Raw genomic sequence first — 23995 nt, forward strand, 5'->3', positions numbered from 1 at the left:
CGCAGTTTCCAAGCCTGGAGGAAAGCTGGGATTTAAACCCTACACATGGGACACCTGAAGGGAGAGAAGTTGAGGGACGGAAGACTCAGACCAGCAACCCAATCCAAAGTGGTAGCATGACTGAGAGTCAATGGACTGGAAAGTCCCATAACAATGCCTAGACCTCTTACCCGACTATAGCGCAGAGCGGGTACAACAAAGAAGACAAGGAAAGTAGTGAGAATCAAGAAGTCAACTTGACAACCTGAGGAAAGGATCTAATTCCGAGCACAGTCCCAGAGATGCTAACCCTGAAAGCTAAAAGTAATGGGGACAACTGGAGACCTCGGAGAGATACTGAGAATAACAAAGGGAAGAATCAAACTCGGCCCAGTGGGGATCTAATGATAAAGTTACCAAAGAAGAGTGGGAATCTATATGAGAGCACTCATACTCATCTCAATAAAGATGGAAAAACAGAGAAAGTTAAGAATAATTATTTGAACACTGATACTCTTCCCAGTTAAGTAAGAGTGGTAAAGTACAGCAGAGTAATTACTGGAACATTCATATTCGTCTCAGTAAGACCAAAGATTTGGAGAGAGGTAAGCATCTTTACTGGAACCCTCATACTCATCCCAATAACTATTAAGTGGTGTAGGAGAGTGAGAATCATTATAGGAACAGTCCTACCGGGCCCAACCAGTGTAAAAAGTGGACATTGAGTAGAGAAAAAGTAGCAAGTTTAATAAATAAGAAAGAGAGAAGAACAATACCAGAAGTGGGAATCACAGTGTAAACTAAACAATAGCGAAATTGAAGAGCCCCATATATGAACTATGCGACTTGATCAAAGTAGTTACCACAAACTACCTACACATACAATACTAAAGTGAACTTGCTGAAAAGCAGCCCACAGGAGAAGGGAGTCATTCTCCTGTGTCTTAGTTGGATTTAATAGTGGCAGGGCCAGATTAGATTAGTTTTGAACAGAGGACATATCTTCATTTTGGAATCATTGATAATTGACAAGCACCCTAGTTAGTTTGTATTAGGTAGGGAAAACCTGTAGTTTAGGTTAAGCTAGGACTTTTCTCTTCTCTTTTAATAAAGAATTTTGCAAAATGGAAGACACAAGTGCTTGTCCTTCTACTGACCAGCCACAGCTGCTAGTAGGAATGCCCTATCTTTATTATAAATGCCTTCCAACTTTCATTCCTAAAAAGAAGCTGTCATGTGTCTTTTCACAAGCAGAACATTGCACATTACACTGATCTCTGCTGCACGTACATAAACCCCTTGAGCTACCATGCTGGAACAGAAACCTAGACTTGTAAGGTACAAGATTATTTCCTCAGAAGACGTGTTAACAACATTAGCTTTGTTACAATGACTGCAACATGCAATGACTTATTTCTTATTTTTGTACTTGAATATTTTAAGAAGACTGGCTATTAATTCATCATACTATATTTAAAACTCACTATTTGTACTTTTTTCACCTTTTCATGTTATGTATATTTTGTAGTACATCAAAAGAATTAGTGTGTCATTTTGGGTATTCCTTTAGATATAAGAAATTACTCGTTCTAATAAGGGTTCCATAATTCCATAGGCTTCTTATTATGTGCCAGACACTTTTTAGGTTATGCCAACACATATTTATTGACTTGTGCAATGAAATGTATTAAAGGAGGAATAATTACCACTTCTCCTAATTATTAACCACCTTTACATCTACCAAACATGTGCTTGCTATTCAAAGGTAGGTAATGCGGGAAGCAACTTTGAATAGGAAGAGTAGGTCTCAGTTTAATGAAGATTATTGAAGCAAGACACCCTGATCCTTAACGAGGTCCCTGGGACAATCCCTGACAGTATACGCCCTTTTCTGAATGGTTCATAGCAAATAGTACCACAGAACAGTTTGAGTTCGTATTTTTGGTCCCAGCATACTATCCTGTTTCTTAGGCATGTTAGACGGACAATGGTTGTGGGGCGGGTTGAGGGTGAAGTGTCTGCTGCCAGTGTAAGGCATGTATGCAGCAGCTTGACGGTGCAGGAAGGCCTTTTTCTGTTTTCTGGAAGTAGTTGCAGAGAGCTGTGAGTGGTAGCAGCATAGTTCCAGATCTGCTGAGCGAAATGTTTGTGAGTGGCTGGTTGATGGGTCAATATGTCCTCAGGGAATCCATTGATGCACTAATCAGCAATTGGCGCATCACTCCTCTTAGTACTAGAGTAAGACTTGTACGCATTGCACTTTTATCCCTTTTCCTCATCTGGGTCATCTGGGTCCTAACATTAGAGTATATTCAAGCACAAGATTTGCACAAAAAATACATGACACACTTATAATTAATAAAGAGCTAATCAAGACTTCAAACAGCTGAGCGCAATACTTTCTAACTGTGATTCCACAATGATAACTTCAAAACATTGTACTTTTAAAGATTAATGACATTGGAAGCGGATGTGTAGTGGTCCTGCATGTTTTGACCACTGAAAACCCCCTCAACATAGCCAATGAAACTGCCATCACCCTCATAAAGCCATTACTATGAATGACTTTAGGCAATGGGACCACCTTAAGCTCGTAGGTTAAAGCAATGTTTTACCTTACCCACCTTCTTAGGATAGATGTGAAAGAAACAAATGCAAGATCATTCGCAGAACGGAGAATGAAATAGGAAAGCTTGAGACCACAATGAACCAAGGTGACCTTAGGTGAGGAGATAGAATGGAGAGAGGGACACACGAAAAGTTCACAATGGTCCAAGCATATGTCCAAGCATATGGTTTTATGGCAACAATTTCTTTACAGGGCTTCCTGGTCTCCTTACCACTTCTAAACTGGCCAAGAGAGATGAACTAGTAAATCCAAGAGCAATCCATACTGTAGAAAATGTTCAAAAAAAACAAATTGGGCTCTCTGGATAGTGGAAACCAAGCCTCAGCCAGGCACCCTGTACAGAAAGAGGCCTAATCCTACTACAAATTCAGGAAAGACACCAAACACTGGTTGATCTCCAAAGTCACACCTGTTTAGACCTCCTTCCCGGACCCATATGTATATATCTCCCCCAGTAGCCTCATACTGTACAACTTGCTGCTTTATGTATATACTTAGCCTCTTGCTTAAGTGTGTAACAGTAGTCTTGACACACTCCTCTGTATGTAATTACTGTGCATACTACTTATCATTGCCACATTCCCCCATTTGCAACCTTTGTGTTTACTATGCCTACCATTTTGCCCCTGTATGTATATACCTCACTTACTACTTAAGTGTGCAATTGTATTCTTGCCAGACTCCTCTGCATATAATTATTGTGTATACTACCTATTCCTGCCACATTCACCTATTTGAAACTATTGTGTGTACTATCTATCCTGTAACCATGAACATACATATTCTTGTAATGCGCCCAGATACCTCAGGGTGGGGTGTGCAATATAAATAATAAACTAAACTAAACTAATGAAGTTTAGAGAAAGGAGCTTAGCTACATTCTTGTTGAACAGCCAGGCACTTTATCTAACACCCTCTTCATGTTCAACAACCTCCATTAAGTAGTGATCGCAATAGGTAAAGATGTAGAAGGGTTTGCGTTGAGGGGCTTGTCAACCTTAGAAGGTTCAGGGATATTGGCATATCCCCTGTTGGGCCTGAGACACCTTAACTAGCCTGGCAAACCTTTTTCTTTCTGCACTACCAAGCAGGCACCACCAAGACTGCATGGCCCACCGTTCTGAATGTCTGATGGGCTTGAGGAAGGAAGACATATTTTGTACAAAAAATTCTAGACATTCCAGGTGTTTTTCCTGTATTTGAATGCAGAAACATGCATCCGTTACGTCCAAGGACTTTCATGAAATCTCTCTCGGAAAACATGTGGCATGTAGTGTGGTTAGAGACCAACTTGAAGCTGAATTTCCTGAAATGCAATTGACCCTCCTGAATTCCAGGGTGGGCCTCCACTCTCCAGAGGTTTTTTAACCAAAAATGAAGGCCAAAAAGAGTGTTCACTTTTGCCAGGTTCACAACCATAGATATTTAATTCTACGTAGGCAAATCTTCTATGGCATCAGAAAGCTCTTATTCCTGCTTTATGTTTTTGAGAAAGGGAGACTTCAGACAAGCTGAAGGAGGAGGAGGAGTTTGAAATGATTCAATCTGATAGCCATCAATGGAAATATTCACCACAAAGCAGTCAGGGCTGCAGTTGACATTGCTGAGGAGGATGAGAAGGGGATTGCCAGCAGGCATAGAATGAATCACACTCTCTCTCACTTTCTCTTTTACTTGTTCAATTTGACAACAAAGACAGCAATCAAGAAGATTTGACCCTTTCTCTGCTCGAACCCACAAAAGTAATAGAAGTATGAAGATGAACTCCCAGTTTGGAATCAAATCATATTTTATTCAGTAAATGGGAACGTTTCTCTCATTCTAATGCTTTCCTTCTAGAGATGTAACGCCATGTACATGCTTCAAAGTCTTCAAGCTAACGACCCTGTCTACTGGAGACATTCGAGATCTGTAAGGCCCTTTTAGCTGGTGATTACAATCCCACCAACCTGTGAACAGATCTCTATATATATTATTTAATCTGTTAAAGAGTCATCACAGAGGGAAAAACTACAACATTATGTATGGAAACCAATGCCTGATGTGACTCTGGCAGTTGCTGCTGGAAACACAGGTCCCAGAATGTGAGTAAACGCTGAAGGAAAAGTGGGCGATGGAGATTTGGCACAGGCTGCAGGTCAAACAAGCACCAAAGGCTGTGCTGGTGTCTGTTGAGCCGAATGGGGTACCACAGAAGCCAAAACTACAGGAGGCAATAAAAAGGACTGCAGAAAGCACAAGACACATAGGAAGTGTAGTTCTCACTGAAGAGGATGTTTTTGCATGCTTTTTGTGATGTTTAATTTGGCTTACAATGATGCATATTCACTTCCTTTTTTAATGTCTATTATGTTTTGAGCTGTGACATACATAGTAGGGCAATAGCAGACGTTTGGCAACCCACTTTATACTTACCAGAACTGTATTCCAGTAGGCATTCAGGGGGAGCTCCTGTTGTGGTGCCACTTCAGCATCCTGTATGCAATGAATCCTAGGCAGCATGGGAAGGCCAGGTCCAATGTTGAAAGAAGACCAAATAATGCCATAAGTGGCATCAGTAAAAGTGTCTAATGCTCATGCACTCGAGCAGGATGACCTATTGCATTTCCAACATCGGGCATGCCTGTAGCAACATCCAAAGGTGAGGCAGAGCTCCTTATGTTAAAGCTACGGGTCAGATTGGCAGAGAGCAAAGCACAGGAAAAGGGTTATTAGAATGGAGGTGGTGGTCCTTAACTGCATGAAATCAATTATGATATGATATGGCATTTGTAACGCGCCTATACACAAGTTTCAAGGCGCGACGAGGCGGGGGGGGAGGGGGAACAAGGGGAAGACAGACAACGATCCTACTAGGCCAGGTATCAATTCAACAGAAGAGCCTCAAACTTTAGGGCTGGGATGAGGAAGAGAGTAATGGTACTTGAGGTACTCCATATTTAAATCGTCTTTGTACCAATATACATTTACACATTCGTTTGTGTTGTGTTTTTGTAATAAAAACATGTCTGCATTAAAGTGGATGAGTATTGTGAAGTAGTAAGACACGCAACTCAATCAAGAAATTGACATTTTTTTCAAAAACAAATCTAAGTAATGGTTTACTTTGGCTATTGAAAATGTGGGAACCAAACTAAAAAAACATGATCAAAAGTGGAGACTAAAACATTCATATTCTTAGATGCGTTATTGGATTATGAATATTAAGTGTGAGCTGTGAAAGTGAATTGTTACTGGTGAATTTATTTTAGCAATAAATATTTTATCGTTCATTCGTAGTTTATTTCAGCAGACGTGACATTTAAGGACACAATTCAATACATTTAAAGACATGATTAAACCCTGAGAGTACCTGTAAGATCAAAGCGATTGCAGTAAGAATACATTAGAGATAAAACAGAATTAGAAATACATTTCAGAGATGGTATTAAAACGTTACTAGCCCAACTCAATAAACAAGTATAGAATTGTTAAAACAATCAATGCATACATCCAAGCAGAAATAAGATATCTAATTGAGAATTTTCGAAAAAGTTTGGATGTAAATTCTTTTACTTAGATTAATAATTCACACCAGTCTGTTTGGCATAGAGAAGATCAACCATTATGTCATAAACATATATATTTGTTAAACCAGGAACCATACCTGATAATCAAACACTTGTAATATATCTCAATCTCTGGCTCCATACCCTGAGTAAATAATTACCCATACAATGGGTGGCAAGGGAATCCTTGGCAGAAATAAAACATTCTCATGGCCTCAGTGGTACTTCTAACTCCTGGGGAATTAAATTTTAAAAAACATCTCAATCTTCAATAACAAAAAAATAAACAAACCAAAATGAAGCAAGTCTTCATAATACTCAATACAACAAGGACAAGATGGCCGCTCACATGGGATCAATTTGTTTATAGCTGCCAATGGAAGGATACCCATCCAAGCCTTCAAAAACAATATTTAATTGAATTATTTTTAGTGATAAATTCATGGTTTTTCCTAAACTGACTAAATGTTAAATGACTGTAAAACTGAGATTTTAGGAGGGAAAAGCTCTGTTAGTCAATGGTCAGAAGACTTCTGCCCCCTTTGATGGAACCCTGTCCAACACCAGTTACATTTGTGAAACATCCAGGAATAAAAAATGTAGGGCATTATTTTGCTGTCAGCTCAGATTTTCTCTGTACCAGATTAATTCAGCTGAAGATGCTGAGAACGATTTTTAAATTTGCAAGAACTTACCTTTTCAAATGACCTGGTATCATCCCGGATTAATTCCTGTGACACAGTTCATCTAGACCTGCCTCATTTAATCATTCAGAACTTCCATTGGGTACTGAGTTTTGGACCTTGCCTACTTTCTAAGTTGGTCCCAAGGGTTGGTACATACTATTTGGATTGGTTGCCAGTGAAACTCCCGATATGGTTCATTAAACCATCTATGCTTCCAAAGTCATTTTTCTAGTAATAAATACTGTGGGGATTACACTTCTCAAGGCAAACGTGACACAACCAATACATTATTGACACTCCCCACGTTTTGAAAATACCCACTTTTTGGATGGTTTGAATAGGGGATAGCAGGTTTTCATAAAAAGCCTCTTGACTGTGGAATAACCTTCTTTTATCTTTCCACCCTTTCTAAATTCTGCAATCTTCTAAACACTTGCCTTTTTCTTTTCTAACTCTTTTTTCATTTGTAGCAGGAATTTTCTCTGAGATTCATACATTCCGCACAACGATACCATTAGATAAATATTTGTGCTGTATACGAATTAACACATTGAGAAAGACATTAACATCAAATGCCAGATTGTCAATATTTGCTAAATACAGCCTATGGTGAGTTGCAGAAATATTCGATACTTTTTTGTATGAGAGGACCGAGCCACAAGAGGACTGGGTTATCGAGTTAGGGGAGTGGGTTATCGAGGCGCCATGCGATGTGCCTCCCAGAGATAGGTGGCAGTGGGATTCCCTGGGGTCGGCCTCAATTCAGAGAAAAGATGATCTAGGACTACATAAAATAAATAATAATAATAATTTGGCATTTATATACCGCTATGAACCCTCAGGTATCTGAGCGCTGCTTATTATTACCCACGGTGTGTGGTGCTCATTTATCGACCTCGGAAGGATGAAAGACTGAGTTTGGCCCCGCCGCTGCACAGATGTCAAAGCGAGCGCTCTACTCGCTGTGCCACTTGACCGGCTGCCCCAGAAGGGTGGGATTCTAACTAGAGACCAAAGGGCAATTTTACTTTACTTTACTTTGTAACATTTATAACGCGCAGCCTAGGACCCCTACTAAGTAAGTGTATCCTAAATTATAAAACAGGCATAATTTTAAAATACTCTAAATTTGTTATAAAGTTAAACTGAGCTGTAAAACGTTAACTAGTGTGAACACTGGGGAAAGGTCAACCACAGGAGTTCACGGAAATCAGAATTCGTCAGGAAGTAATCCACAGGATACCATTCAAGCACTGTACCTTCCGAGAGAGAACTAGAGCACTTGCATTCCACTGAGCCAGCAGGCCCAGCTCATCAGCTTCTGAAGTTTTGTTTATTTTTTTCATTGCATCAGTGATGTCATTTTCTATTGATGTAATCATATATGATATGATATGATGTGGCATTTATAACGTGCCTGTACACAAGTGTTTCTAGGCATGACAAGGAGGGGGAAACCAGAAAGGACAAAATAACGATCTTACTAGGCCTTGTGCCATTCAGATCATGCAGGTGCAAAGAAGAGGGAAGGGGAGAAGTGCCAGGGGGGAAGGTAAGGGGGAAGTGCAGTTAACTTACAAGTTCAGCCAGCAGGTGGCTCATAAGTGCAGGGAGAAGGGACTGTAGGGTTGCAGATACAGACCCTTATGAGCTTGGGAGCTGGAAGGCAGTGCAATAGTAACTGGACATGCAGGAGTCTGGGCCCAAGTTTGAGGCTGAGCAGGTCAATAGTGAAAGGAGCAGTCAGGTGCATCAGCAGGGGAGAGTAAGTGTCATGCCTGTGCCATGGGCGCATTCATTTGCGATCAATATGGACCTTATTTCCCATTGGCGAGACTTTGGTGCTTTTCTATTTTTCCCAACAAACTACTCTTACCACATTGCACTTGACTTTAACCATCTATTCCTGGCCATTCCTATTCATCTTCATCGGAACTACAATCCCCAGTAGCCCTAGGAATCTGCTCTGCTTCCACCAGCTCAGGAACAGAGAGGGAGGTGGCCGATTGTCTGCAGGTGTGCTGAGCCAGGTGTGACCAATTACCCTGCTTTTGTGCTGGGCTGGGCAGTATAAAATATGCTGCCTGCAGGGGCTCAGTCTCTTGCATTAGGAGTCTTTCCGGAACCTCTTTTGCTTCGAGCTACGGATCCTTGTATGCGGTTCCTCCTCACTCCTGCTTTGGATCCAGTGCCCTGCCGGGCTCTCTGCATAGTAGCCGATCACGCTCAGCTGCTGCCTACCACCCCTGCCTTCCAGGCTCCTGCCTTGCAGCCGATCACGCTTTGCTGCTACCTTCCGCCATTGCCTTCCAGGCGATCACGCTCCGCTGCCTTCAACCTACAGTCTTCGTCCGCTGGGCTTCCAGTCTAGCAGCCTTCTACAGTCCTCTGCAGCCTTCTGCAGTCAGCGGCCCTGCCCCCCAGGGCTCACTCCTTGCTGCCCGGTCCTTCTGGGCTCCTTGCCGTGCAGTCTGCTTACTCCACTGCCTTAAGCCCTTTCCCTCTGGGCTCTCTTCCTTACTCTACCTTACAGCCCTGCTCCTGTGGGCTTGCTCATTGCTTTCCTGCTCCTCTGAGCTCTCAACCTTGTTCCTTACTGTCCTCTGCTATACAATCCTGTTACACGACTTTCCCTTCATTCCCTTCTGCTAGTTTGCTACTTTGCTATCTACTTCCTTTTCCTGGATTTGTCTGTAAGTATCTTCTCTTGTACTGTTTGTAGACCCTTTTGTGCAGAGTTTGTCTGTTGGTTTCCATCAGGCAACCTCTGCCCCTTCCCTTGTCTCGTTTCTACGTTACAGACACCCATAGCTGTTGTTCCAAGTCATGAGCAAACAGCGTGGGCCTCTGTTATAGCAAACTGTGCTGAAGGCTAGAGTTTTTCCTAAGGTCCGTGGAATATTCTTTTCCTATATCTGCATACACCCCTAGAGGGAATCCAGTCTGTTGTACCTTATTCCTTGCTACACTTGCCTACTCTTCGTTCTCATTACTTTCAGCTGTGTGTGTACTTATCTGTCCACCTTACTTTGGCACATCCACTCCTGGGTGTCCTGTGCCACTCTTAACAGAGATGCCATCCGTGACAGTAAGAGAGAAAGCGGAAGCGAAAAGGAAGGTCTTGAGTTGCTTCCGGAACCGGAGGTGGTTCTGCTCAAGTTTGAGAGAGACAGGGAGGCTGTTCCAGAGGGCGGCCCAGCCGAGCAGATAGATCTGCTCCCAACTTTCTGCTTGGAGAGGCTTCTGACCCTCAGAGATTTGGAGGTGGATGAGGTAAAGCTCGGGAAGGAGATGAAACTTGGATTCAAAACTCATCCATGTCACTTTCTGGGCTATCGCTTACGGGATAAGATCATAATTCATCACTGTGGAAGAAATCATGTCACAATCTTTTATCAGGAAGATGGCAAATAGAGGCAATTTATTAATTTGCTTGCAAGTCACGGAATGCAGCATAGCAACCACCACAATCCCACCTAATAAACTTAAGCTGACTTCCGGGCCTGACATCAATGATATGATACAATATGATATGGTAAGTCATTTATAATGCTCATGTACACAAGTGTTTCTAGGTGTGATTAGACAAGGGAGGGAAGACAGAGGCAGGAAAAAACAAATGGTCTTACTAGGTTTTACGACATTCAGATCGTGCTAGTGCGATATGCATAGTGCAGCGGAGGAGGGGGAGGGGATGTGAAGGGGAGCAGAAGGGGGAAGTGTAGTCAGTGCAGCATTGATCTGAGTAAGTGAAGCCAGGGCAGCGCGGCTCTGGGTAAGTGCAAAAAGACAGGGGGCCGTAGGGTTTCAGATACTGCCCCCAAGTGCACGGTAGGACCGGAGGCAGAGCATGTGCTACCGACCGTGGAGGAGACTGGTAGACATTGATGTAAGCTAGGCAACCTGGTACTTCAGGTGGTCCAGCTCATGTTTGAGAGGCTCAGGGAGGCCATTCCAGAGGTCTATATGCCCTATCAGTCACATGACCATGGAAGCTTTGAGTCATTCTCCTTGTAAGCCTTTCAGCATGGTTGTCTCACCTTTGTGAGAGCAGTTTTGTTCAAGGGCCTAGGGGTCACCCATTGTTGTTCATTGAAAAATATGACACAGTTCTGGTGTGATGTAGACTTCAGGGGGTTGTCTATTACTTCCAGGAAAGTTGTTCTGGGTCTGCCAAATAAGACAAGTGGCGTTTGCCCACCGCCTCCATGACAGCTTCCAGCACCATACAGCTGATTATTAACCACACTGGCTCAGGCCAGCTGGGTTAGTTGGACGCAAAGCCCATGTCCTTGCACCAGTAACCCCGGAAGGGATGGATCATTAGAGGTCCCTTGGAACCATATATGCATTACAAGTCCATCACTGCCTTCTGCGAAGAGCAACACAGGGATCCAATAAAGAATCCAGTAAGAAGAGACAACGTACAGACAAATGGGGCATAATATCATAAAAAGGGCTATTCAGAGCCAAGCTATATGGGGGTTTCCAAATCCCTTCTGAAAATGAAACTCCCACCCTCTTTGTCATCTTGTTACTAACATTCGTGTGTTCCCTTATTTATTTAAGATATTGACTCCCAATCCTGCATCACCTTTTGCGATGCCCCAGCTTTTTGTCAGGTCACTGCTGTTAACCCAGGTAGTTTGGTAAATTCACATAGTTGGCGCTTGCAAGGTCCGAAAATATGTTTGTCTGAAGCATTATTGAAAATGTGTCAGTGGTTCTAGTGTACAGATGCAGTAGAGTAGTCCAGGCTTTTATTTCTCAACCTTGCCCATTTGGCATTGTAGTCTAGTGTCAATTCAACTGAACACAGTGAGTTATAGTGCCCACAACCATGATGCTAATAGTATAATTGTTTTACTATAAAACTGTATACCAATTATCTGCTTTATTTTTCTTCACCGACTCCAGCAGGTGGTGGCTACATTGTTTTGTTCACTCAGCTCTTTCATTGTTCTTAAGCACAGTATCAAAACTCCCCATGAATGTGTGGCTGGCCCTGCCCCTCTGTCTACTTCGCCTCACTGTGCGGACTCAGTTGCATTTTATGTGGGGGGAGTGTTTTGTACAATCTTCCCATAGATGGGAAAGCAAATAAGGTCTTCTTTCCTCACCTGGGTAGAAAACAGTACTAGTTGTTTTCTTCATTCTTTGGTTAAAATGTAATATATATATATTTTTTTATTGAACAATTGTTTTAGTTGTTGACTCAACTTTTGCAATATTAGGATTACAATTACATATTCAACCGATTGATCAGAAAGTTACAATGAATGTAAGCAGTCAGTATTACATCATCAAAAGGTGGAATGAGTAGATAGCAACCTTTCATTCTAATTGATATAACATGTTTAACCAAATTGAGTAACCGAGAACGCTGTGTATATATGCTCTTCCAGGATTTTAAAGGGGTCTTAAGATAATTTTCATTGCATGCACAGTCGAAGTCGAACGATCAAAGCAATTGGAGATTTAAAATCATAACATCTCTGCATCTTAAAACCAGAATATAATTAGTAGTTAATAAAGGTGTGGATCGATAGACTTTTTGAATGTAGTTGGGTTAAAACTTATCTGAATTATCCACTTTATCTATAAAACCTAAATTCAATCAATATGATAAAGTGCTTAATGCATGTTGTTACAAGGTGACAATGATCAACATGTATGAGAGCGATTAATAGCCTTGTTCGAACCTATTCCTTAAAATCAGTAAAATATAATTAAGAAGGTTTTTGAATCATATTGTTTAAGGAAGGCGCATGAAAGCTATTTTCTCGCAATGTCTATCTGTGGTTGGACATTTTTACATTTGTGTCAATGGGTAATCAATTAATCAGAGAAACTAAAACATAAAGGATCATAATTCAATGTATTAAAAGACCAAAGATAATTAAAGTTTAAAAACAGTAGACATAAAAGAAATTATTAAATGAATGGCGAGTTTGCTCATATCTAAATGTCTTGCTTATTTGTGAAACTTTATATTTGTCCATTCAAGTATTATCAACAAGTACCATTAGTTCAAAATCATTAACGGCATAACATGATCCTGTTCTTTAGAGTCAGTAAATTGTCGTTAGCATGCCTTGCCATTAGTGTAGGTTGGAGTCATGATTGATTTTTAAGAGAATGCTTGACACCCATTTCCTGGGAATGCCTAACCTTCATCTACAAATCGTTACCCTTGTGCCTTTGAATATCGCAGCTTTAAGTAGTAGGGTCCGGCTTGGTGAAATCTTAAATAATTAAGTAGGGAGTGACCCTTCAGGATTGGACAGGGAGGTAAGATTTAGGGCCATAAGGAATTGGACAGTGGCAATGATGAATGATATTTTAGTGGCATTAAACACTGCCGCCCAAGTTGCTCTTTTGTCATTATGATCATGTGTTTGAAATGTTTATGGAAATATCGGATTCTCAAGTCCAATAAGGCAGGGCATTCACTTATGAGATATTCAGTGGTCTCTGTGAAGTCTTCGATTTTGCAGAATCTACACGTTATGTCTGGATTAAGTGATTTGTTGTAATCTGCTATTCTGACTTTCGTCAGGGAAAGGTTAAAATGAAACCACAGGAATACGTCAGTGTAAATCCGATCCGGAAATGTACTGAGGTAGTGACAAACTCATTCATAGGTTAAATGATGAAGGCACCTGCTTTATATGAAGTGTATGCATTACATTTAACCCAGGTGGAAATCCAATCCCAACCCCAAAGTTTGTTTTTTGCTTTATCAGCATTGTCTAGTAATAGCTCATGAGAGATGTCTGCCTTTTGTAATGATGATAAGCATGATTCTATCCATGCTTGAATAGGACCTGAGCATGGAGCTTCTGGGAGAGCTTTCAGAACCAGAAAAAGATTGTGTGAAGTGCTTGAAGATAGCAGGCACTTCCTATAAATTGCCAGCATTAGCCAGGTTACATTTGCAAAAATAGACGTCAGACGTAGCTCAAATCTGATGATTGAGATTGGCGTGTTTGCAAGGACAGGAAGAATGGTCTTCCAGTAGATGCCTTCTATGGTGTCCCATCTAGGGGCATGGGGGTTTGATTTAATCTGACTGCCATTCGTGATTATTGGGACTACCTTTTGTTGATAGAAGATTATTGCTGGAGAGATTGAACATTTCCCATATTTCCTCTGCAGTGCCTTTCCTTGTGTAGCTAAGTATCTCATTCTAGCATGGAGTTTGGTTTTATAAGGCTGGTCAGAGAGATGAGAGTCGGTGTTCACCCCACGATATTTGTATTGATGAATTTGAGAAAGGGATCTCTTCGAGAGTAGCCAGTTGAACTTGTTCCCTCTTTCTACAGGTTGATGATGGAAAATAAGTATATTACACTTGTTAATGGTAATGGTGAGATTATTAGCTTCTTCATAATTACTTAGGGCTGATAGTTTCCTTTGCAGCCGTATAGGCGTTCCATCTAAAATCCCCAAATCGTCTGCATACAGAAGATACAGTATCTCAAAAGTCCCCAGTCTTGGTGGGAACAGATATAATTTGTACAGCTCTTTGTGTTATGAATAATGCTTTTATTATAAGGCAGGCTTTAACAGTTCACATTTCAAAAAAGAATAGTGTCTGAGAGCTTTGAAACCAAAGCACAATACGGCCCCCTTTTTTCAAAATCGAATGTTCGATCATCAACACTACCAGTGCTGTGCTTATGAAGTGTGTGAATACAAAATTCCTCACTATACATAGGGATTTAAGTGGGCCTTGGGCCAACTGGGGCCCGGCGCCTCCAGTCTACAGAAAAGACCCCCAAGCCAGGACCCTGCTGGTGCCCACCCCCGACTAGCCCCAACCAGCGGACACCTCAGGCAGCCTGTTCATCTGCTGTATGATTACAAGAGCTGCCTACAGGTGTCAGTACTATGGCTTAGCATTGCCTTTTCTTTTTTCTACACCAAAGTACTGACACCTGCATGCCTATTCTTTTTTCTAAAACGAAGTACTGACACCTGCAAGTAGCATGTGTAACAGTGCAGTGCGGGCGGTCTGATGTCTATGTACTCGAAACAGGAGATGGCTGGACTGCCCAGCTCTCCTTTTGTTTCCGAGTAACAAGTCAAGATGACTAGTTACTCGGAAACAGAAGGAGAGACTACGCCCTCCAGCCCTCCTCCTGTTTCAAGTACAGAGATACCAGCAGCAGGTAGACCTTTCATTCAAGGAACCCGTGGTTAAAGCAGGCTCCTTGAATGAAAGGGCTGCCTGCTACGTGCAAGCTGGGACACACTGGTGTCACAACTTTTGGTGCGCCCAGCCCCTTCTTTTGTTGCCAGTGTGCCCCAGCTCCAACTCGTTTACCAGCCACCTCCCCTTAATCGAGGTGGGTCTCTAGTTAGGGGTGTGTCCTTAGGCCACACCTCCTAGAGCCCCCCCACTTAAAGCACTGACTGTACATCAATCACCATCTACAGTAACACTGTAAATGTTTCATTTGAGCACTTGTTTGTTGAAGTGCACGACCGGCAGAGGTGCAGCAATGGAGGTTAGTCAGGTGCCTGGGTTCAAGGAATGTTATCGTTAATCTGTTTTCCAAGATGTACTCCACTGGTTAAACAATGCTCTTGTTCTTGATGCTTTCACTGGGGCAGAGGTCATCTGAAATCTCTGTTTAGTCATTGGAGCGGTTATGAACTAAACACCTTTTCCACACTGATTTCACCAGCAGTTTATCACTGTAATGGTTTACTCAAGTCCTGCACATTACTTGAGCATTATAACATTTAAATGTGTGGCTAGCTTCCCCACTCTGTGCCCCATGCACGTGCATCAAGTGGGGACATGTGGTGAACAGCGGCCTCGGTGAACTCGGTGAAAGTCACTATTCACCAGCCATGAAGTGCATTTCAGGGGCTCATTGGCAAGAAAAAAAAAAAAAAAAACACGTGTTACCGCCAAAAAAGAAAAAACGGATACATACCATGATGAAAATAAGTATTTTGCTGTACTTCATGCAATTTGTGAGATATCAAACGCATTGGCAAAGCCAACCGTTTTGGCTTTTGTGTAGTCATGGGGTAGGCATGAGCTAAGCACTGGCCTAAAGGTCCTCCCTGGCCTTTAGATTGCAACAGTTGGAAAATACTGATTACGTGGGAATAGGACGGCAGTACCTCTAACACCTCAAGCCAATACTGTTAGATTTGTCCTTGCTCTTTTTTAAAAGGACTTCAGGTCATGATAGAGATATTAATAAAGTGGCTGAAGGCGCTGTTGGTTAAGGCATTTTTATTACTCCAGAAGCCATTTGCAGATGTAATTAAACAATTAACTCCCAGCAGGCTGCGTAGAAATAATCGTAACAGTCTAACGTTTGATGTGATCTCTTGATAGAACGAGCTCAAAGATAGCCCATGAGATGTGTTTTGGGCAGTGGGGGGGGGAGCGTGCAGTTCGTGGGTAGGAATGACCATAGGGATTAGCACTGCCAGGGGCATTGAGTGGGTGGGTAACCAAACACCCACAAGCTGCATGTCCCTCCTCACATGTCATCTCCCTCGTACCTGCACTCAGTTACAATAGGTTTGGATGATAGGTGGCGCTTAATAGCCAAACTAAAACATATCCAACCACGCTATTCAGAAGTCCTATCTTGCCAACCTGAGGGTAGTAGACACCTGCAACTATGGCACTTGTCTAACCCTGTCGCTGGCTATATGTAGTATGCAAACTAAAAACATATTACATATATCATTTAAGTACACGGTGCGATATGTACGGCTCACGCCGTTGAGTGAAAATGTTAGCAATACATCAATACAAAGGTGATAATGAAGCAGGTCTGGTGTTTCATTTCATAAGATCAGCGTTGTTGAACTATCTTTGTGCCAAAGCTGTTGTGTGTCTCTATCTTGTTCTCCCTATCATCTCCTGCCTGTGCCTGTGTGAAATGCCCGAGCAAGGCGCTATTTGTGTGATAACAGCAACTCTTTCCACAGAAACATTGCAGGAGCACTGGCATTCATGCCCATCTGTTCTGAGAGAGAGGTGTTGCTCAGTATCAAATCTATTTCTCGGGTCGTTTGACAGAAGAAGAAAAGGTGTCTGCATACATTGTCTGTTGTGAGACTCCAGCGCTGATCCATTTTTAATGACCTCTTGCTCAGCCAGTTGCTGTGTTGCCTCGTGTCCATTAAAAACAAGTATTGGCAAAGCCACAAGTTTTTGCTTGTAAATAATTACTAGAAATGTACCATGCACTGCTATTAGTTGCCAAGGTACTCGCACCTTTCCAAAGCCTAAACTGTTGGTACTGGCAATGTTTGTTTTTCGTTTGCATCCTGGGGCTTGTGGCTTTGCTTTCCCCGTTATAAACACACATGCACATTGAAAAACCGGGGATTGAAAGCTACTCCCGCGTGATATGTAAGAAAATGCCAGTTCTGGTGGTTTCTTTGTTGGAAATGGGGCACAGTGCTTGAGAAACACTGGCGAAGCCACCAGTGAATTTCTTTAAATCACAAACTGATTGGAACGTTCCTAAACACAGCCAAATGGTAGCGACTCCCCGTGCTTATAACAGGAAGAGACGCACGCAGGTGTGTCCGGCCTTCAGGCACGGGGCCAGAGCCTTCCTGCATGCCATGCAGGCCTGCCTCTCACACTCTCCATCCCCGGAGAGAAAGCCACTGGTTTGCCCCCTGTATGCCCAGCGAGCAGGCTTCCCTTCAGAGGAGCGGTGCCTCCCTCTGCTGAGCTCCATAAGGAGGAGATGTTACCAGCCACTTGAATGGGAACCTTTCTGCAGGCATCCTGGGTATGCTTGTCTTTGAAGCTAGGGCTGATGCTGGCGCTGATTGGGAGGAAACCAGGAAAAAGAAAAGCCTTCCTAGCAGAGAAAGCAGCAGGCGCCCACAACGCTGTATGTTCCGCTGGCAGAACCCGCATTGGGTGGGTTGTATTTGAGTCTTTAGACTGTTTCCCATCCTATGCCCGCAGTAGCGTGTCCAGTCAGAGGCCTTGGCTGACTGACATGAAGTGTGACTAAGCAGGCAGCAGCCTCTACCCGTCACCGGGTTCTGCCCATATGGCAGCCCCCAGCCCTTAAACAGCCAAATCGTCGGTCCATCGAATAGACAGATCACCGAGGAGGAGCAGGGTAAGTGCAACCCTTGCTGCTGGGGACACACCATGGGGAACACCACGTTCTTCTGCATGTTTTAGAGTCCCAAGCTATGCAGAAATGTCCTCATCGACAGAAAGCAGACTCCCAATCCACTCCTGGGAAGCTAGCCCGCTCAGGAATGGCACCTTCCAACCTGTGCCTTACGCAGGGACGTCATTTCACCAACATGCCAGGGGTAGTAGAAGTGACATTACATGACCCTTAACCTCTGATGACATCACAGGCATTATGTCATTTGACCCCAACCCGAAGTGACATAATGGGAAGCGATAGAACATGACCTTTCATTGCTTTCACAGAGTCTAGCAATTATTGTATAGAATTCCAGAAAGACACACTATTTGTTATTCTTTTTCTTTCTGATTTAGGGTCACTGCTCAGTGTTAGACTAATGGAACCCCCTGTTTTTTTTAAGAGGCCTCAAAATAAATTCCTGCCACTCCAGAAACAAAGAGCCACATGGCACTGGCCACAGCCCAGGAGCTTCAAAGTAAACAAAAAACAACATATTTTTGACATTTTCTTATTAGGGGTAGCAAGGGAGACCCCAGGGGTAGCAAGAGAAACCTCAGGGGTTGCAGTTGCGACCCCTGGTGACCCCCAAATGACGTCCCTGGCCTTACGTCAGCACGCTGTACACAACATGGCAGCAACTACAGGAGCTTTAACGAGTTCCTTCAGGGCGGAGACAGGCAGGAAGGGTGTGATTAGCCAGAGGGAATAGCATGCCTAGGGGCAGGTGATGGGAGGGCCTATAACCAAAGAACACCTTATACACTGTGTCCCTCCTCAAACGTCATTCAATTGTGTGCCCCTTGTTAGAAGCCCTTCTCCCAATGTACACATGAATCAGTATTTGAATGTAATAGTTTGGGCTATTATAGGTGTCACAAGCGACGCCTAATTGCCCGCACTAAAAATGGCTACATTAAAGAAGATATGTAACTACGTGCCATGCACCATCATGGGGATGGCAATGCTGCCTTAACTGCAGCAAAGTAGACTCTCAGGACATTTAAGTGGAAAGTTCCATACTATTCTTCGCCTTGAAAACAACCAGCGTGTCAAAATACGTGTCGGCTGTTCGCAACTGAATTAAAGTCATCAGCTAAATTTCATACTTTTAGTGACTCTAATTGCTCCACTGGTGCTGAGCGCATCACCATCCCTTACCCCAATACTGTACTTAATTTGTGCCAACCTGGGCGAACAGCTTGGTGGGATTTGGGTGACTGCTGCCAGCATACATTCAACTACTTCAATTTATCTATTCCAATAATTCTTAAGGTGATCATTAGCGCACAGATATCTAGCTTCGAATGCACGAGCCAATCCAATTTTTTAGATAATACAATACCTTCAGTGTGGGCAGAGCCCTTCGGATTCAGTGCCACACAGTGGAAAGCGTGAAGAGGTGAAGTTAGTTTGCTTTGAAGCATATTGATGACGTGGAAACAAATGTGTGTGGGATTACATATTTTGATAACAAGTACTGTATTACACTGAGATTAGGATAAGGCAATTATTAGGCTCAATTAGCTGACAGAAATGCTCCATCATTCCAATGCCCTGCATACTCCACTATCTACGGATCATTCCCATCACAAGGACCCTTTAAGAGCAGCATCCTCCCCTCCCCCCTGAACAGAGACCTCTTTATGGGAGGGCAAAAGGAGCACTTGGCCCGGGCCCCCACCTTGGAGGGGCGCCCCAAAATGCAGCTTGATTAAAAGAATTCAGTTCCCATTAGTCACCAAAATTACATATCACATGTCAGGATTCTCTTTGGTGTGCTGCTGAGGCTCTAAACATTTTGCCTGCTGTTGTTGACATGTGCATTCTGCTCTGATCTTTTCACCCTGTAATGCTTACTATGTTCACTGTTCACTGTTCTATACATAGTTTGTGCGGCAAAACACCTTTAGCATACACACCTTTTTGTGGGGATTGTATTGATCATGTGCAATAGCCAAAGTTGAAATGGATATTGATGAATTTGAGTGTTGCAATGGTTCAGAAAATAGCTCAATGTGTCCAGCACTCATTGCAGAGATTTACGTTCATATGCAGGATTACAGACCCAATTTCCAGCAAGGCTGATTCAAGCTTGCAATGTATGCAATCGATAAGCCTGCATGTATATGTACTTTGATTTTTAGTATACCAGGTGTTATCATCACCAATGTACCTGCACCATATAGAGGTTGCTATAGAAAGTACCATAGAATCAGTATGGTGAAGGTCTAGAAATTGGTTTGTTCAGATGGGGAGTTGAAGAAGCTAAGCAGGCACCTCTAAAGACAAAGTGTTAGTCCATTGAGGTGATTATGTGTCCACATTCCAGACTGTGGAACCAAAACGTTCCTGCTTGGATCCTTGCATTGTCAGAAGATGATACAGTGATCCTGACATTGCAGAGAGGTTGTGAATCCCAGCTTCATGTTTTAACCAATGTGTGATCCTGGGCATCTCATTTAATCTTGTACTGCCTCACCTGTCAAAATTGCCAGTCCCTCAACCTTAAAAATGTCCTGACCTTCAGAGTGATTTTGTTCTCAGGGTATGATCTTTAAAAAAGACTCAATCATGGTTTCACTGGCTATAAGCAGTGTTGCTTCCTCTATAATAATAGTGAGATTTGATATATTGCACACCAGGGCTACTTGTTTATTTGCTCTCTAATGGCAACTCTACTTTAAAACCATGTCCCTTTTCTAATCTCAGTCCGTTTGGATACAGACAACTTTTGGGTATCTTCAAATAGTCATCCACTCTCTATACTATGGTATGTGTAGGTTTCTCCTTGCTTACCATTGGTCACCTGTATCCATGCTTCAGCACTTTTGTATCTGTGAGGCAGCTAATCTGTGTCGTTTGTCTATTCTAGTGTATGTGCAACTTTTTCATACAATCTGTGTCCTACAGTTAAACTATGTCCGATATACCTTCTCCGTGGCTGCTATTTAGTGAAATGTTTCCTGTACCTATGCTAGAACACAAGTACCCATGTCGTAGACTGCTAATGTTTCCCTTGAAATGCTTCTTGTTTATCATTCTGAATACACCAAGAATGAAGGGGTTAAGGAGACTGAAATGGTGTTGTCATCCTTTTTTTGATCTCTGCAAGCAACATACGTGGGTGTGACCGTGACGGGGGTGGGGGAGTGCAACACGATATTCTATATCCCTTAATTCTTTTGGTCCGGCGGAGGGGGGTCCCAAAGGTGTCCATACCCCAGGCCCCAAAAGTGCTTAAGAATGTGCCGCCCCTGAACACCAGTATGGAAAAACAAATGACACATCATACTGAGCAGTAGTTGAGTGACAGCTTCTAGAGAGAAAGAGGCACACAGGGGAACAGAGACGATAACACAGAAAGAGACTCACAAAAAGAGACGAGAAAGGGAATTGGAGAGTTGCAGCGGAAAACACAGAGCGAGTGACAGGCAATGAAGCAGAACTGAATTTCCGGACTGTTCTGTCACCCCCATCTGCTGCTGCTCCGGTCAATTGAGCAGGGGCTTCGGAATCTTGCAGACTCGCTCCCAGACATTACTGCGCAGAGCGTGCTCCCAGTGGTAGCACTCAAACTGTTCTCTGGTAGGCATCGTCTTTCCTGAAAACAAGGAAAGGGATGCTTTTTGAAGTGTAAAACACAGAAGCTTGCATCCGTGAAATCCTGATATAGTGTTGGTTTTCTTTGCATATTTCTTTTAAGTCTTGTATTCAATTACTGGGCTGGGGCAGACACAAGTGTGAAATGGAGAGTGCTGATGGTCCTTTTCCCTGACAATTCACAGTTTACTGGGGAAGGGGCCACTAGCAGCCCAAAGCCCCTCATCCTGTGTATCTGCCACAGTAAAAGCCTGCACCACATAAGCCTGATTATTTTCGAGCTAGTCTGAGATGTGTCTAAGTTGACATGAAAAGAGTGAAGTAATAATGCATACACACCTGCACATTTTAAATAGAAGATGCTTGTGTGAAAATTCTGTGATGTGAAGACACGTAGGGCAACGCACAGATGTCTGGTTGTCTTGTGCAGGTTAGAAAATGTCATGCAGCAGGGTGTTGTAATTGTTTTACAGACTTCTTGTTTTTGGGGAATAAGGGTTATTTAAAATAAATGTTGAAAACAAGGAAAGGGGGTGTTTTGAAAAAATGGAGACAAGCCTGTGTAGAACTTTAGACTGAGAGTGCCAACACCGGGAGGATGTTTCTGCCACTGGTCAGGGTACCCTCTCAAAATGACTATATAAGTCACCACACAAAAAATAGAAAAGTGCTTTGGTGTAGGAGGATGCCTGGCTTTGCCGTTAGGCTCATATTTGCCATGTACAGGAAACATCCCTGCTTTGACCTCATCTATCACTATGTATTCATTGACCTGCTTCTTCTGCGGCAAACATACTTAATAATAATAATAATAATAATAATAATAATAATAATAATAACAATACTAGTACTACTAATAGTAATTATTATTATTTTTATTGTTGTCATTATTATTATTATTATTATTATTATTATTATTATTATTATTATTATTATTATTATTATTATTGTTGTGGCTTGATGTGTCTCCAGAAACTTTACATTTATTGAAAGCCACTTTTATGCTCTCTGGCCTTTTTAGTGTGCACCACGGGAGAGTATTTGGCTGTGTGTATGTACCATTCAAATGTAGAGCAGTTACCTTTTTATACAAAGAAACACAAGGGGTTTTTGTGCAAAAACATCAACCGATATATAAAAGGAATAATATCACATTAAAAAATCAGCAACAACTGTGTTCAGTGTATGAACTTAATAATTCATGCATCTATTCTGAAATAATATTAATTCATGCATTTCGTTAAAAAACAGTCTTTGAAGATGTATTTCAGTGCAACTTTATCTCGTACAGTGTGTGAATTGATCGTTATTACTTTGTAGCATTCACAGCAGCAGAATTTCCTGGAATTGTTTGGAAATTTAATAGCCAGATAATTGGTAGAGTTACACGTTATTTTCATCAAAGCCTGGCTCCCTTTTTGTTGGGCTTTTTCATAGCTGTTCCAATTGTTTTGGAGAAGAACAAGGCCTAATTCACAGACGCGTTTTATAATGGCAAAACCCCTTTGCAAAACGCTCTGTGAATAAGGGCCCAAGTGGTCAACATTGTATTCTTCTCTAAAGAAGAAACTCTCGCAGATTCTCGTTCTAGTCTTGGTAGTGTCGTAGTTTCCTTCCGGTGTGAAATGTTTATACAAACGTGATCTCTTATAGGAAATTGCATAGCAGCATCTATGGTATATATACATCTGTGACAACAAAAAGGATTTCCTTTACATTTTGTAGGAACAGATTCAGCTTCTGACTAGTTTTGGGTCATTGGTGGGAAAACTGCCAACTTTTTTCATGTGTCATGGTAGAGGGAAGATAGGATTCACTGGACTGAGTACCACATTCAAAATATTATTTGCTACTTGTATCTTTTCATCTGCAAATGAAAGTCTTCTGAAACAATGTAGCCTGTGAGTTCCCAAAGTTTGGTGAATGGGGGCTGGATGTGTGCCCTTACCTTATAACTGGTGGAGTTGTGCTGCAGCCTTGGAAGCATGTTTAACTTCTCTCCACAACTTTGCAATACCCAGGCAATGATATAAGTACACGGGAAGATGAGGTCAATCCCTGGTAAATGTAATGGTTTTGTGGGCAATACCTGGAAGCAGTGTCAGTACGTGGTATTTTAATCGCAGGAGCTACTCTCATGTGATGTGAGTCGCTGAGCAAAGTAGACAAGCTGCCTGGTACAATTGCAGCATACCCCAAACCTGAGACACATTTTGCGCTGGCCACAATCTTTAGTACAGCAAATGGGAGAGCTTTAAGAGGCAGCTAGGGAATATTTTAAATCAGATGTTCAATATGAAAGGGCCACCTGATACCAAGATGTTTTCCACATATGCAATGTCCCACTGGGCAGCAGGCTGAACTTAAGTGAGGCATACTTACAAC

The sequence above is a fragment of the Ambystoma mexicanum genome, chromosome 8 (genome assembly GCF_040938575.1).
Source record: "Ambystoma mexicanum isolate Mex_15411 chromosome 8, UKY_AmexF1_1, whole genome shotgun sequence".
NCBI lineage: Eukaryota > Metazoa > Chordata > Amphibia > Caudata > Ambystomatidae > Ambystoma > Ambystoma mexicanum.